A 15,685-nucleotide genomic window follows, 5' to 3' on the forward strand; every position below is an offset into this window, starting at 1 on the left:
CAAGTCCTTGTTATTTAATGTTAACCAGTTCGATATATCTTTTCTCCTTGCAAATGAGATGGAGAAAAAGTCAAAATGGATACATACTTCCCAAGGCACACCCTATAAATGCAATGTGCACGCATATCCCAAATTTTAGGAGAGCACACACTATAAAACATAGATCTGCAGGCTTACATATGTATATCCAGACATGCATATAGTTGAATGGATGGATGGATGGATAGGTAGATAGAGATGGATACACAGATAGATTGGTAGGAGCAAATCCGAGACAATAGTTTGAGCAGATTTTTTTTTTTTTAAATAATTTTTGGCAGCAAATCCGAGACAATAGTTTGAGCAGATTTTTTTTTTTAAATAATTTTTTTTATTGTCTCTAGAGAGACAATAGTTTGAATTATGGACATTTATTTTTTTTTAAATAATTTTTTATATTGTCTCTAGAGAGACAATAGTTTGAATTATGGACATTTTTTTTTTTTTAATAATTTTTTATATTGTCTCTAGAGAGACAATAGTTTGAATTATGGAATTTTTTTTTTTAAATAATTTTTTTTATTGTCTCTAGAGAGAAAATAGTTTGAATTATGGACATTTATTTATTTTTAAATAATTTTTTATATTGTCTCTAGAGAGACAATAGTTTGAATTATGGAATTGTCTCTAAAAAGACAAAAATGTAATTGTCTCTAAAGAGACACAAATGAAATTGTCTCTAGAGAGACAGATCAAATTGTCTTTATAGAGACAATAATAATATGTGTTCTATATTGTCTTTATAGAGACAAATTTTTGAGACGTTATATTTTGAAACACCCGCTTAGAGACAATATTTAAGACAATATTTGAGTTTCTTTTTGTCTCAAGTTGAGACAATTGACTCAAATATTGTCTAAAATATTGTCTTAAAACCCCCTACATGTAAAACTAGTCAAAAAAAATTGTGAGGGTCTAACAAGAAACGAGATTCCATCTCGATATCCTCGCAGCCTTTGTTTGATTTGGGAAAGAATGAACAGGTCCACGAAAATAACTCTACACAGCAAGAAAACTCTAGCAATGGTAACATTACAAGGTTATCCCATGGGTGTTTCTCAAGAAATCGATAAAGTCATTTTTATTTTGATGGTAGATTTAAGATTTAAGTAATATTTTAAAATTAGGTAGACAGGGCCTGTCGCACAGATTTAAGATTTAAGGGATATTTTAAATTTGGATAGATAAGAGTCTGTCACATGTTGGGGAGCTTGATAAAGCCAGGCATTTGATTGAGGCAAATTTTTGAAATCTGATAGACAAGAACTTCACATATTGGCAAGAGTTTGATAAAGAGGCCTTTTCCACTACAATATAGAATAGAAAAGATTCTGTAATGTATTATTATATTTATAAATAAAAATAATTTTAAATTAAAATAATAAATATCAAATTTTGATGTTATTTTTATTAATTTTAGTTGGTTAGTTAAAGTAAATTTGATTGGGTCAAGTTATTGAGCTGAAAACACATGGTATTCTTTATTTATAAAAATGCTCTATTTAAAAGTGAAAAATTAAATCAGTAAATTGATAATTATAATTAATTAATAATTAAACTAAATAAATCTAAACTGATCTCATTTTAATTACACTTGTAAGAAATATTGTGAAACATCCTTATGTACAATATCCATTAGAATTTTGGAAATATTTTATCTCTAATATGAATTTTGAGAATATTTTATAAGACACACTGAATTTTTTAACCTTACTCCGGTGAATCCTTATAAATCAAATTAGAAAATATTTTAAAAATCGACTCTAACATATAAATTCAACGGCCTGATAAAAGCATTCACACTGACTTTTTCGACCTGGACAGTCGAAATCCCCCAAATTAACTGACTAACATGTCGAAGTTGTAACAAATTTTGTTCACGAAAGCATCTAGGTCGATTCAGAAAAAAATCCTAGAGCAAAGGGAATTTTGATCCATGTGGAACTATAATGAGAAGCAGGATTTCCTCCACAATCACGCCGTGAGTTTTGCCAAAAAGAGGTTACTGTAAAAGGAACGGCGTAGATATCTTTTCGCCGTCGGTGTCCGTGTCCCGTATTTATGTCATCTCAGATACTATGCACCGACGGTGCGCACCATCACATTTTTTAGCGTCTTTTTGAGTCAAAAAGGATGTAGGGCGGCTGTGTAACTCGGTCAACCTTCTACAGCTCGCCAAAATTTTGGGTAAAAGAATGTGCGTTCTTTACTTGTTTTTTAACTAAGCATGCTTTCGAAAGTGCAAAAATACACTTGTAATATGAAAATTTTGAATTTGTTTTGTTTTTAAATGCAGTGATGTGAAGGTTAGTTTTACAAGTTCAAATTAGCGTGGTTAATCCGTAAGATATTTACACGTATGTAATTGTAATAAGATGTTTTTTATTATATCATAAATCAAGGAAACCACTAAGGGAAAGGTTTGATCTCTTAGTGGACTCACCGAATTTATGATTGCGGATAAAAGTAATTTCTTTAGGCTTAGTGGACTAGTCTATAACAAGTACAAGAATATAGAGTTTTCTTTAGATAAATTGAAGAATGGAAATAATCTTACTTGGAGTCTGTCACAAGATTTACTTTCCTCCTTGCTTGTAAGCTCCAATAATAGTTCTGATAGTTATAATTAGAATCTGCACATACAACTAAAACAAGCAAAGGATCCACAACATCTAAGTAGCATAATTCAATTACTCTATTCAATGAATCAATAAGATATTGAAATATATGAATGTAAATGTAACACAACGCATAAAGGAAAACAAGATACTCTTTGTATTAATAGAAATAGGAGAGAGTTTACAACCAATAATAGTAGTTGACCTTGTAGAGATCTACCCAAGTTGACTTGTCCTTCCTTGTCACAAAGTACACCTCAATGTCACCCCAATGTATGAAAATGATGAATCTTTCAGATTCAAGGCAACATCATAAGCACATGATCAGTGTCCAAAAGCCAACCCTAATGTTATGGATGGTAGTAAATTTATAGGAGAGGTATGGTAGTTTAGGATTTATCATAATGAGCTTGAAGTCCACTTATGATGGGAGAATGAGCTCAATGGATAAGAGGTGAAGTCTCCAAGGTGGGATAGATAGGAATCAAACTTCTTATCCATGGTAAATAGTTAAAACAACCCCTAGAAGCTTCTACAAGAGGAAGCTTCGGAAATCTTTTTAATTTTCCTAAATCTCTAGAACCATTGCACTCGCAGCAAGGAGCAACTAGTGTTGACCAGTGTTGGTGCAAAAAGGAGAAACCAACGTTGAATGCAGTTGGTTAAAAGGGCAGGGTGCGTTGTGGGTTAAATCATTGATTCTGAGAAGTGAGACCCAAAAACTCATACTTTTTATAAAGTTTATGCCTAGGGCTTTGTGTAGGGATGATGAAAACATGTTCATGGATGTGGATTGATCTGGTTTGTAGGCATATTGACTAGATGTGACAAAATGGCCTATAACACTAAGAATTGAATGAATTGACTTGGTCTCTACCTACCACCTCCTATGCTTTGGTTACTACTACAAAACCAAGCTCTCCTATATATGCTACAGTTGAGCGCAAAAAACAACCCAGGTTGACTGAAATTTGTTTACTTCCTCATAGTGCAGGTAAGAGTTCACCTTTTGGATGTTGTGTTTCCTCCTTGAAACCTCATGTTGCAGATGATCTATGCTACTAAACACGAGTGGTTCCTCAGCTTAGTGTTAGGGGCTTCACTAAGGAATACTTCATGCGATGTTGATGGGAAAAAATTGATAGCGATTAGTTGAGAATGAATGAGTGAGACACAGGTGACAAAATCCCTATAGATATTAGGAACTTGGTATGGATATTAGATCAAAAGAATGGGGTACCGGGAAACAATAGGTCTGTGCTAATATGATGGTAAGAAAAGAAAGCTTAATGCCCATTAGTTGTGGTGATTCAAAATCCATAGCATAACGGGAAAAACAAGAATGAATCCATGACTCTTTAAATGATAGGTCTCATATAATAGGTATCCTATAATGAGGGTACTACCTTGTTCTTTGATCAAATTGAAAAAGGAGCACAACCAAATATAAAAGGAGCATATCTAGTTCCATTGGTAGATGAACCATTAGATCGAGATACAAATAAGACATACCCAGTTATAATTACAACAACAACATCTCATCTCCTTAGTCAAGAACGACACAATCAGTGAAAAACAATATGTTACGCTTGAAGAAATGAATTTGAGTGATTCCAAACTTTAGTGAAGAGCAAAAGGAAAGTATCACACAGATCATAATCAAAAGAAATTTCATAATGCTCAACTTTGCTAATTTGTGTATCCCTCTACGTTATAGTGGATTTGATATCCTCTTCTAAAGGGTTCCAAAGAGAAGAGAACTATGTTCACTGATGCATTCCTGTACATTATAGTTCGACATACTTCTGAAACAAAAACCGTTGAAAAATTAGGTATGAAATCCTTGATACATGTAATAAGAATTACATAATCTACAACTTCATCCTTGAGGAAATATTTATTCCACATGCTCCCAAATTCCAATAGGCATCAAGTTTTCAAAATTTCCATGTTTTGTTTGAAAACAAATTGTTGTACTTTTCAACTTGTCTAGTCCTCCAAGCTTCATTTTCTAAATTTTGAAACAAGAATGGGAGAACTTAATCCACCTTTTTCCCATCCAAAATCACAGCATGATAAAAATACTCAGGGATTCCTTAAATTGTGGTAGAGAAGTACACCATTTCAATTCATTTAGGCTTTTTTTGAGCACCCCATGAAATGCATGTTTCTCAATTGCTTTTTTTTCTCCCCCATCCAAACGACTTCTCATCATAATCTCCAGGATGTTTTTCAAAGAAGACGGTCAGTGATGTCTCCTCAAAGATTTCTTCTAGTTTAGTTATGAGTTCAGTGATAGAAATATGATATATTGCAGATTCTATAATGCACTTTTACCCACTTGGAAACCGCTACTTTATCAATACTTTAGCCTCTTGATTCCTCATGCCTTCCACGTCCACATCCTTGTTTCCTAGAGTGCTACCTTTGCATCACTCTACATTCATATACACTTCAATCGACATGTCTTTGCACCCTTTTGGTGAAAATGCTAGTACTATGCACATTTCACCTTTTGCAAGTAATGTCAATGACAAGCATGACGTTGCACACCATCACATTTTTTTAATGATATTTTGGGTTAAAAAGTATGGAGGGCAACTATAATTGGGTCAACATTCTATAACTTGCCAAATTTTTGAATAAAAAAATGTGTGTTCGATATAAGTTTTTTAACTCGACATGTTTTTGGAAGTTGAAAAATACATTCTTACATTATGAAAATTTTGAGTTTGTATTGTTTTTAAATATACTGATGTGAAGATTAATTTTAGAAATTTAAATTAACATTGTTAATCTGTAAGATATCTACTAAGTATGTAATTGTAATAAGATATTTTCCACAATATCATAAACAATGATAATTTTTTAAAAAAACTTTATTTTATTGTATATTTTTAAAATAAACATTTAGTTATTAATAATTTTATCACTTCATTATTAAAATTAAATATTTTGTAAAATTGAAAAAGATGATATTTGAAAAATGATTTTTATATTTTATTTTTGAAATTATTTTTTTTTTATTTTAACATTATTATATTATATATATATATATATATATATATATATATATATATATCAATCATATATATATGAAAGAAAAAGAACATAACCAAATTATGTGATCATAAACGGGAATACACAAAAGATACCATGTAGATGAGATTTTGCTTACAACAAAATAATATATTTGTATTGTTAAAAAGGCAACTTGGTCCAAATCAACTTTAATTAAAGTGATTTTTGCACTGAGTGAGTGACTTAGGTAGGATAAGGTATTGTAGATTTTATGAATTGAAATATTTATTACTTTCACATAAAAGAGAGTTGACAAAAATATAAGCGATAAGGAGTTTGGCTAAAAGTCAACAATGTTATTATATTGATTGCTGAAAATTCTAATACAAAATTTGATTTTCCTTTTTTACGATTGACAAAAAAATAAAATCATCAAAAGCCATGTAATAAACACCACTAAGATCAGGAGCGAGCTCTGCAACTAAAACCTAATGGCGACCATGAAGTAAAACGATGGGGAGAAACCAAGACAGGTAACGGCGCAGAAAAACAGAGAGCAACAGCAAGAGACAAGCAGGGAAACTGAGAGCAACGATCATGACGGAAGAGGTCAGGAGGGGAGAGATCCCCTCCTACCGAGACGCAGCGGCAGGAGAAGGACAAATTAGTCAGCCGGCAACAGAGAAGCAGAACGCAGGCCCAGTCCTAGGTGCGACCTGGCAGGCGAGTAGAAGGGGAAAATGTCTGCCATGTGCGGAGGAGAAACCAAGGTACATAATACTGCCAAACAAACTGGAAAGGTATAGAAGCTACATGAAGGATCACGCCCTAATTTGCAAGTTTTTCAGAGTCTGGCCATCTGAAAGAGACCTTACCAGATGGATTCAGCAAAAATGGCAGCCCCTAGGACACATCGAGTTGAAGCTGGGAGCAAAAGACTTCTTTACGGTAATCTTCTCTAACCTGCATGATAAAGAAAGAGTGTTTGAGAATGGCCCTTATTTTTACCATAATGTTGGACTATTCATGAGATATTGGGAAGAAAGCTATAAACCCGATAAGGAAAAATTTTTAGCAGCACCGGTATGGGTTAGATTATTTGGTTTACCAATGGACTTCTGGGACCCGGAAATTTTGGAAGGGATAGGAAACTCGATAGGGAGTTTTGTGAAAATAGCAGAAACCACAAAAAAAGGAAGGTATACCTCGTATGCTAGGATTTGTGTATACATGAACATTGCTAACCCGATCCCAAATAAAGTGGAGTTAGGGTACCATGAAGAAGTATGGCAGCAAACCCTAGACTATGAACATATACCATTTATATGCCGCAGATGCCATGAATATGGACACTTGGTCAAAGAGTATCCCATAACAATGGAAGAAGATGAGAGGAAAAGTAAGCCACAGTAGAAAAAACAAACAAATCAAGAAGGATTCCAGGAGGTGAAGAGTAGAAGAAGATCAACAAAAGAACACTCAAATGAAGGAAAGACGGTACAACAAACAAACCCAAGAAAATCAAATAGCTTTGAAATCCTACAGAAGACTCTATACAGAAACCTTCCAGCAATATCAAGCCAAATAGGAAAAAGGCAAAACAGTGCCTGAAGAACATCAAGAGAATCAGAAGGACAAGTAAAAGGAGGGAAAAAAATGAGGAAGGAAAAATATTAAAGACTCCATACAATTAATGGGGGAAATGTTAGTAAACACAGGGAGAGTTGTTCCGCTTTCGGCGGTGTTCCAAAATCTCAACCAAACCCCTCAATGATAGTGACATCCTGGAATATAAGAGGTCTCAATAGTAAAGGGAAGCAGAGACATCTAGTGGAACGGTTGAGAAAAGACAAACCACAGATTATGCTACTTCAGGAAACTAAAATCTCAGGACAGAAGATGGAGGAAATTCTAAATAAAATTAAACCTAGATACGAGCAAGTAACCATAGATGCTAAAGGAAGCGCATGAGGGATAACAGTTATCTGGAACCCAGCAGAAGTCATAACAGACTGGTGGATAGGAATGCCCAGAATACTTACAGGAAAGTTTAGACTCATAGGGCAAAGTGAATGGTTTTTAGTTTCAGCAGTCTATCGGCCCCACACCCCAGTAGATCGAGGCTTATTCCTCAATCACATGTAAAAGCTTGGGAATATGCACCAGGAACAGATGTGGATCATTGCAGGATACTTCAATATGACAACATCCAAAGAAGAGAGAAAAGGAGGAGTACAGAGGGAAGACCCGAAGATGGAAAGTTTTAGAGATGTACAAATGGAATTAATACTGGTGGACATTCCAACCATAAATGGTAAATTCACCTGGAATAACAGAAGAGGCGGGAACAAACAAATAGAGTCAAGACTAGATAGATTTCTAGCCTATGAACAATTAATCGGAAAGGACATCTTCTATGAAGCTTCTATCCTCCCATATATAGGGTCAGGCCACTGGCCTATTAAACTGGAGATAGCTATGAACACTCAGAATAAAAAAAGGCCATTCCGGTTTGAGGCCTTTTGGCTAAGAGATCCAGAATTCATAGTCAAAGTGAAAACTTGGTGGCAGGAGAGTAAAACTGGAATGGAAGGAAGGAACAAAATGCATACATTCCAAATTAGACTAAAAGACCTAAAAGGAAAAATAAAGAAATGGAACAGAGAGGAAATTGGGATTATTCAAATAGAGAAAGAAAAACTACAAAAAAGGATGGAGGGAATCCAACAACAAATCATAGACGGAGGAAGAAGTGAGAAGCTGGCAGAGGAGGAAGGGAGGATTATTAACCAAATAGAGGAAAGAAGAAAGCAAGAAGAAATACTGTGGAAACAAAAATCTCGAGTCCAATGGTTGAAAGAAGGGGAGAAAAATTCAAAATTCTTTCACAAAGCAATGCCGAACCATAGACATCATAACATAATCTTTTCACTCAAGGACAGTCAAGGGAACAGGGTACTTCCACAGGAAGAAATGGAGAAGTTATTGGTAGATCACTTCAAAGGGATCCTAAGAGAACCTAATATACACCAGGAGGAGGAAATTACTAATGTGTGCCAACATATTCCTAAAAAAGTAACCAGAGAACAAAATATGGCTATACTCAAAGTGATCACGAAAGAAGATGTGGAGGAAGTGGTAAAAAAAAATGGCGAAGAACAAGGCCCGGGGCCTGATGGATTTACCATAGAATTTTACCAAGCCTCCTGGAGTTTCATGAGCCAAGACCTTGTGGAACTTGTGGAAGAATCAAGATGTACAAAGCGCATGCATCCGGCCCTAAACGCCACCTTCCTGGCTCTTATTCCGAAAACAGAGAAATCGGAAGAACCCCAGGGATTCAGACCAATATCTCTTTGTAACGTAGTATACAAAATACTGGCTACTATAATGGTAAACAAACTTAAACCAATTTTGCCTGACCTCATAGCTCAGGAGCAAACTGGTTTTGTTAAGGGAAGACAGATAACAGATGGTATAGTAGTGGCTCAAGAGGTAATACATTCACTGAAAAACTCTAGAAACAAAGGCATGCTAATAAAATTGGACCTAGCAAAGGCATATGATCGCCTTAGTTGGGATTATCTGGGGGGTATACTAAAAGCTCATGGCTTTGACGAGAGATGGGTGAAATGGATTCTGTCAATGGTGAGCACCCCGGTGATGTCAGTTATGCTAAATGGAACCCCTTCGAAAGATTTTAATCTGACGCGAGGGCTTAGACAAGGAGATCCCCTCTCCCCGTTTCTATTCATTCTAGCAGCGGAAGGACTAGGCAGGCTGGTGAAAGCGCGCCTGGCCAATGAGCAAATAAAGGGATTGAGAATTTGGGGTCATGAAAATCCTATAACACACAAAAATTTGTAGACGATTTAATGATCTACGGACAAGCCACTCTTAAGGAAGCCTAGCAGATCTTAAAAATTCTCTCAAAGTTCACAAAAGCCTCAGGGATACAGATTAACAATGAGAAATCAGAAATATTTTTCTTTAACACCTAGGTAGTATCCCAAATATTTCTAGCTAGAACAATGGGATTCAGAGTAGGAATATTCCCAGCAAAGTATCTTGGCATAATGCTTAACAAGTATCAGTATAGAGTAGCGAATTGGGAACCTCTCATAGGCAAGATAAGGAAAAAGATAGAAAATTGGACATTTCGGGCCCTAAATAACCCTAGACGGATAATCCTTCTAGGAGCACTATTGCAATTCATCCCAATATACCAGATGTCTAGCCAAGCTGTTCCTAAATCTATTTGTCAGAAATCAGTAGCCATGTTTAAGAAATTTTTATGGCAAGGACTAAGTACAACAAGAAAATGGGCATTGCTCTCTTGGGAATGGCTTAGCAAACCAATTAAAGATGGAGGCCTAGGTTTGCGAGACCCTTATATACTCAACCAAGTGATGGGTGTGAAACTATGGTGGAGGTGGACACAGGGAGGACAGGATCTATGGAAGAAAATTTGGAAGAAGAAATACGAGGCAGCAGAAAAACCAAAGACAGGATGAGAAGCAAAACAGACGAAAAAGGATCAGCAATATGGAATTTGGCAAGAAACAATAAAGATTTAATAAGAGACTACAACTTTTGGGAGGTAAGAGAGGGAGAAATAGCCAGGTTCTGGGAGGAATCCTAGCAAAACGAGAAAAGCTTCTCCATAAATAAGCCCTCCAAGAAATCCAGGAATTCACCTCTCGAACAGAGGGGGAATTGGTCGGCAACTTATGGAAACCAAGCATAGGGGAATATTGGCGAAATTGGAAGCAAAAGGAGGATTGGGCAGTAGCCCCAGAGACAGAAAGCTGGGGAGATTATAACAAAGAAATGGCATCTAGGAAAGTTGCAGTGAAAATAGGGCAGGATATACTCAGATGGGGAACCCGAATCAAAGGCACGTTTTCTATAGCAAAGGCTATTACTTAAAGGCAAGACATAACCGAAAAATAGAATAAAACAAATGGAAAAGCTGATGGAAAATTAAGACCTGGCCTAAAGTAACATTTTTTCTATGGATTTTATACCATGGATGGGTGCTAACTTGGGATCAAATCTAGAAAAATGGCATGCAAGGACCCTCACGCTGCGCCCTTTGTCAGGAACAGGAGGAGACGATGGAGCACCTAACAAACAATTGCACTGTCAGCAGCAGCCTGTGGAGTAGCCACCAACAATTGTTTGAACATTGTCATAGAAACTACGATAATATAAAAAATACTTTGGAATTCTGGCCAAAAAAACCTTACCAGAACCAGGGCTTAAACCGCGCATGGATGCTGTCAGTAGGGTTCATGCTTTGGAATATCTAGAAGGAAAGAAACAATGTAATCATTAAAGAAGAAAATAGAACCCTAGCTGAAACATGGAAAAAAACAATCCAGAATATGAGAGAAACAATCTTAACAGAAAGGTGGACTGATGAAGACTGGAAGATCAACCAAACAGAGGAGAGAATTTTGCAGCGGTTACAATTAACCCAAAGCATGATAGACAAAACCCAAAGTAAAAATCAACACAGAGAGGTTGAAGAGATAACCACTTACAAGCATCCACAGCAAGGCGTTACCAAGCTAAACTTTGATGGAGCAGCAAAAGGCAATCCAGGAGATGTAGGAATAGGGGGGCTATTCAGAACGATGGAGGAAAAACCTTGAGAATTTTTCGATGGATTGTGGGGAAGCAACGAACAATGAAGCGGAGTTACACGCGCTGAAATGAGGGCTCGAAATAGCCATTTGGGAAAAGTACCAGAACCTTCAAATTGAAGGTGATTCGAAACTGGACATGGACATGGTAAAACAACTGCAAAATGAGACACCGGTGGAAAAGATTAGCAGGAGCTAGAGAACAGCCTGGTTAACCAGTGAAATAGGGAAATTAATCAATAGAATTGACTACATGATCCCCACACATGTAAGGCGAATAGGCAATAGACCGGCAGACTGGTTAGCGAACTAGGGAAGCTGAAGCAGGGGAAGGTCGATGGACATCGGAGGAACAGAGCTCCCTCACACAGAGGAGAAGGAGCAGTTGCAAAAACTCCTCGACGTCGATAACGATGGCAATAGCGACCCAGAGAGGAATGTTCAGGAAAAGGCAGCAAGTGGCAGACACGGAGAAAGGATGCAGCCGATGATGATAGACAGGACACACGTCAGAGAGAAACAGAGGTGGGTAGGTGACGGAGCAGGGCCGGGAAGGATCGCATCCTGAGAAGTCTGCAGAGGCGCAATCAAGAATTGAGATGGGGGAGGGCAAGTGTGGAGTCCAGAAAAGGGTCAGAGAAGGGACGACAAGTGGCAACAGTAGGACAGAAAGGGTACGGTAGGAGAAGCCGGGAGGAAATAGGAGTTATGACGAGTAAAGGTGGACAGAACGGTCAAGGCATATCCCGAGAAAAGGACTCGGGGAAAAGTGCCGCGAAGGAAATAGGATAGGTGGAGGTCAGGAGGGATAGAAATATAGGATTAAACCAAAGAGTGCTTGAGGTGGCATTAGGATTTTGCATGCAAAAGCATGAAGCAGGAGGAAGCGACGAAAGGTGGTAGACAGGCGCAACATCCAGACCAAGCCTCCAGCATCAGTGGGGAAAGGTGGTATGTTGCCTCTTTCTCCTACTCTGTCGTTTTCGTGGTAGCTAGTAGTAGGAGTCTCTATAATTTTCCAAAGGTACCCATGAGGCCTAATTCAGAAGGTAGGAACAGACAGCCAGTAGGAAACCTCAGACCTAGGAAGAAGCATCCTTACTGGACCAGAGGCGCAAGCTAGAAATTCCTCACTCCAAGGAGATCTGTTGGTCTCCCGGGGAGATTGAATCTAGGCCTCCTGAGGTAAGGAAATCCCAAGCCTAGGAAAGCTCTCAGGGTGGGGAAGGGAGGAACCTTGGTAAGACAAGGTAATCCTGTAAGTAGCTGGTCCCTTGACCCTCTCTTTCTTGTCGAAAAGTCCAGAAGGGTAAAGAGTAGGATATCCATGGTAAATAGGCGAGCAAGCCATCCCCTTCGTGAGCCGGAGAGAAGAGATAATTTGTCCAGACCCTCAGAGAGCCATCAGCAAGGGAAACAAGGGATTTCTGGGGATATTTTGAGTGGAGGAAATGAAAGGGGCCGAATTACAGGCAGACCTTCGGTGCGTTATACGCCATATTACCATCTTCAACCCCAGGAAAACCAGAATTCTTGCAAGGAAAGGGTGGTGAGTGAAAGGATTAAAAATGAAATTTTAAACAGTGTTACTGATTTTTGGTATCATGTCTTGCCAGGTGAGAAAGACTCAGTAAAGCGTATCTTGCAGTCAAGCAAGAAGATGGCCCTATGGAAAGCAAAAAAGGTTCCAAAAAAGGAGGGAACAAGTCAAAATTCCAAAAGGAGAGGAAGGAAATCAAAGGCCGAGGACAGGATGTACATGATAAATGCTTACATGGCGGGGAACTCTCCCGAAATTCGGGAGTAGATAAACAGATGGGAAAGAGAGCTGAGATCAATTAGCTCGAACCAGGAGGTCCCTAGGGGACAGTGGGAGGCCATAGTGCCAGACCCAGGTAATACACACAATCGTAACTCACTCTTTAACAAGTCACTTCAACATTATTGGATAATGAAGCATGTGGTAGCTAGAGCTATGGAAATGAATCAGGCAGTCCGCGAGGAAGAAGAGGAGGAAAGGAGGCAGTAGGATGAGAAGCTAAGGAGCCAGACTCAGGAAGAGTTGGAAACCATGAAGTCAGGGCTTATAAAGGAAATAGCGAAGGTATAGCTTCAGGCCTCCCACAACAATCTTACCCTAGGAAGAATGGAACAGATGTTGAGGGAGATGAAATGGGTAATGGACTAGAGAAACGAGATCCCTGGATCAAGTGCCAAGGCGCCTGCCCCGATTATCTCCTCAGATGAGGATTGATACAGTGTGTTAAATCTGTTAGTATTGCTAATGTTTTTTGATATTAAAAACTGAATTATGATGTTTTATCATAGAATAAGAGTTAGGATAATGAGTAGAGCTCGGAAGAGCAGACATGTTAGAAACATGGAGATGAACATTTTCAAATTTTGGTTTGGATTTAATGCAGACATGTGGTTGCCTGGTTTCCTTCGGGTAGGTTAACCACCTGGAACATATGATGGATGGATGTAAATTTTGATTTGGAAATATAGATAGCAGCTCTGCCAAAGTTAACAAAAAAAATAAACACCACTAAGATCGTTTCAAAGTATTAGAAAGGAAATAATTATAACTTGATATCTACTTGTAGTGGAATACCGCATGTGGATCTAGAGTTACTGCAACATGATTAGTGGTGGAAAATTGATGAAATGGAAAAAAAAAATCCATGCAAGTTTTCACCATGGGGTTAACGATGGAACAATACAATATGGATACTGAAAGGTAATTGTATCCTCTGTTAGTTTAACTTTATAGGAATGGCATTACACATTATATGAATATACATACTTAACTAATAGGTGACCTTTTCATTCAATGCATTTGTTTCTAAACCTTTTCCTTAGTAATGGGTTTGATAATTATAAAACCATTAAAATATTATCACCCCAATATAACACATATATAAGATTTCGTTTTTGTTTTTGTGTGTTTCTAAACTATATTGCATCATGTAAATAACTTAGAAGTGGATTATTTATTTGGTTTTATTATTACTATTTATTTTTATTTTATTTTTTTTATTTTTTTTTTTTTTTTTTTTTTTTGGATATACAATTTTAACTAGTTGTTTTGCAAATTAGATGACACAAAGAAATAACAATTTTATTTTCATTTTGACTTTATTTTTCTCTCAAACATCAAAGGTGTGTATGGTATCAAAGGTGTGTAGGGTTGTGGTGGCTATTAAATCCACATGGAGTGTATTATTTTGGGGGTGTAAAGTAATTAGTGGGAGATGATTTTTTTAAGGCTTCCTAAATGAATTTCTTTCTAAAGACAAATGGCATAAGTGGGATTTTGCATTAGCATCTTGGGTATACTAAATAGAATAGGTGGGCTTTTGCATTGGCATCTTGGGTTTATTAGCATGGCACACGGTATCATGTTTACATGTTAAACTTTTTATAGCTAGGAGGATCATGCATTTCTATGAGAATAGAGAGGTGACACAGAAGGAAAATAAATGTAACAATGGTAAGTGGTAGATAGAGATCATAATCCTTTTGTTGAGATTTTCATATGAGGGCATTAATGCAAAAGTATCGTTATCTCTTTTTGTTAATAGTTAAAATGATGTGAGAAGAAAAGTAATTAGAAAGCAACACACACATAAACCATGTACACATGATTTACCTTAAAAAACCCTAGCCAAGGAAAAAACATCTAACAAAAAGAGTATATTATTGTCCTTGACATAAATGCAGCCAAGCGAACCAACACTCCAGCCCCAACCAAGTGAGGAATTCACTCAACTCTGGTACATTGAATAGAGAATCCCCAAGCCTTTAATGGATTTGACTACATATAATACCACACAATCAATACCATAGGTCACTAATATTAGGTACCTAAAACCACCATTTTTCACCTAACAATATTGACCCTTTCACTAATTCAAGTTTACCTATTAATCCTCCCTTTAAACTTGTCTGAGGAAATTTTTTGAGTCGAATATAGAAAATCTGCATGCTCTCCTCCCTTATCACCTAGGTCTACATCTAAGACTTTACCAACAGGGGTACATATGTTGAACTAGGTCTCACAACAGTATGCCCATTTATATGCAGTTTACAAATTCCCATCTCCAAAGCATGTGTGTGTATGTGTGTGTGTGTGTGTGTGTGTGTGTGTGTGTTTGTGTGTGTGTTTGTGTGTGTGTGTGTGTGAGAGAGAGAGAGAGAGAGAGTGATATTGTTGTCCCGAAATTTATGTCGCCATTCTCTCACTTGAGCACACTTTCTCACACCAAGTGCTCTTCTCATGTCACTTCATCACAACAAACATCTCAATCTAGTTTCTTCCTAAATTGAATTTGGTTTTTTCCTTTGCATCTGCTTCTT

The 15,685-nt window shown here is 37.1% G+C and overlaps 1 protein-coding gene across 1 annotated transcript in view; it reads right to left on the reverse strand.

Moving 5' to 3' along the window:
* Positions 1-15,685, reverse strand: part of LOC149219743 (GDSL esterase/lipase At3g09930-like) — a 52,179-nt gene that overhangs the window by 30,613 nt on the left and 5,881 nt on the right. The window lies entirely within an intron of this gene.

Source organism: Pinus tabuliformis, chromosome Q (genome assembly GCF_031772625.1).
Source record: "Pinus tabuliformis cultivar Carrire ecotype Pingquan chromosome Q, CPIR1, whole genome shotgun sequence".
Classification (NCBI taxonomy): domain Eukaryota; kingdom Viridiplantae; phylum Streptophyta; class Pinopsida; order Pinales; family Pinaceae; genus Pinus; species Pinus tabuliformis.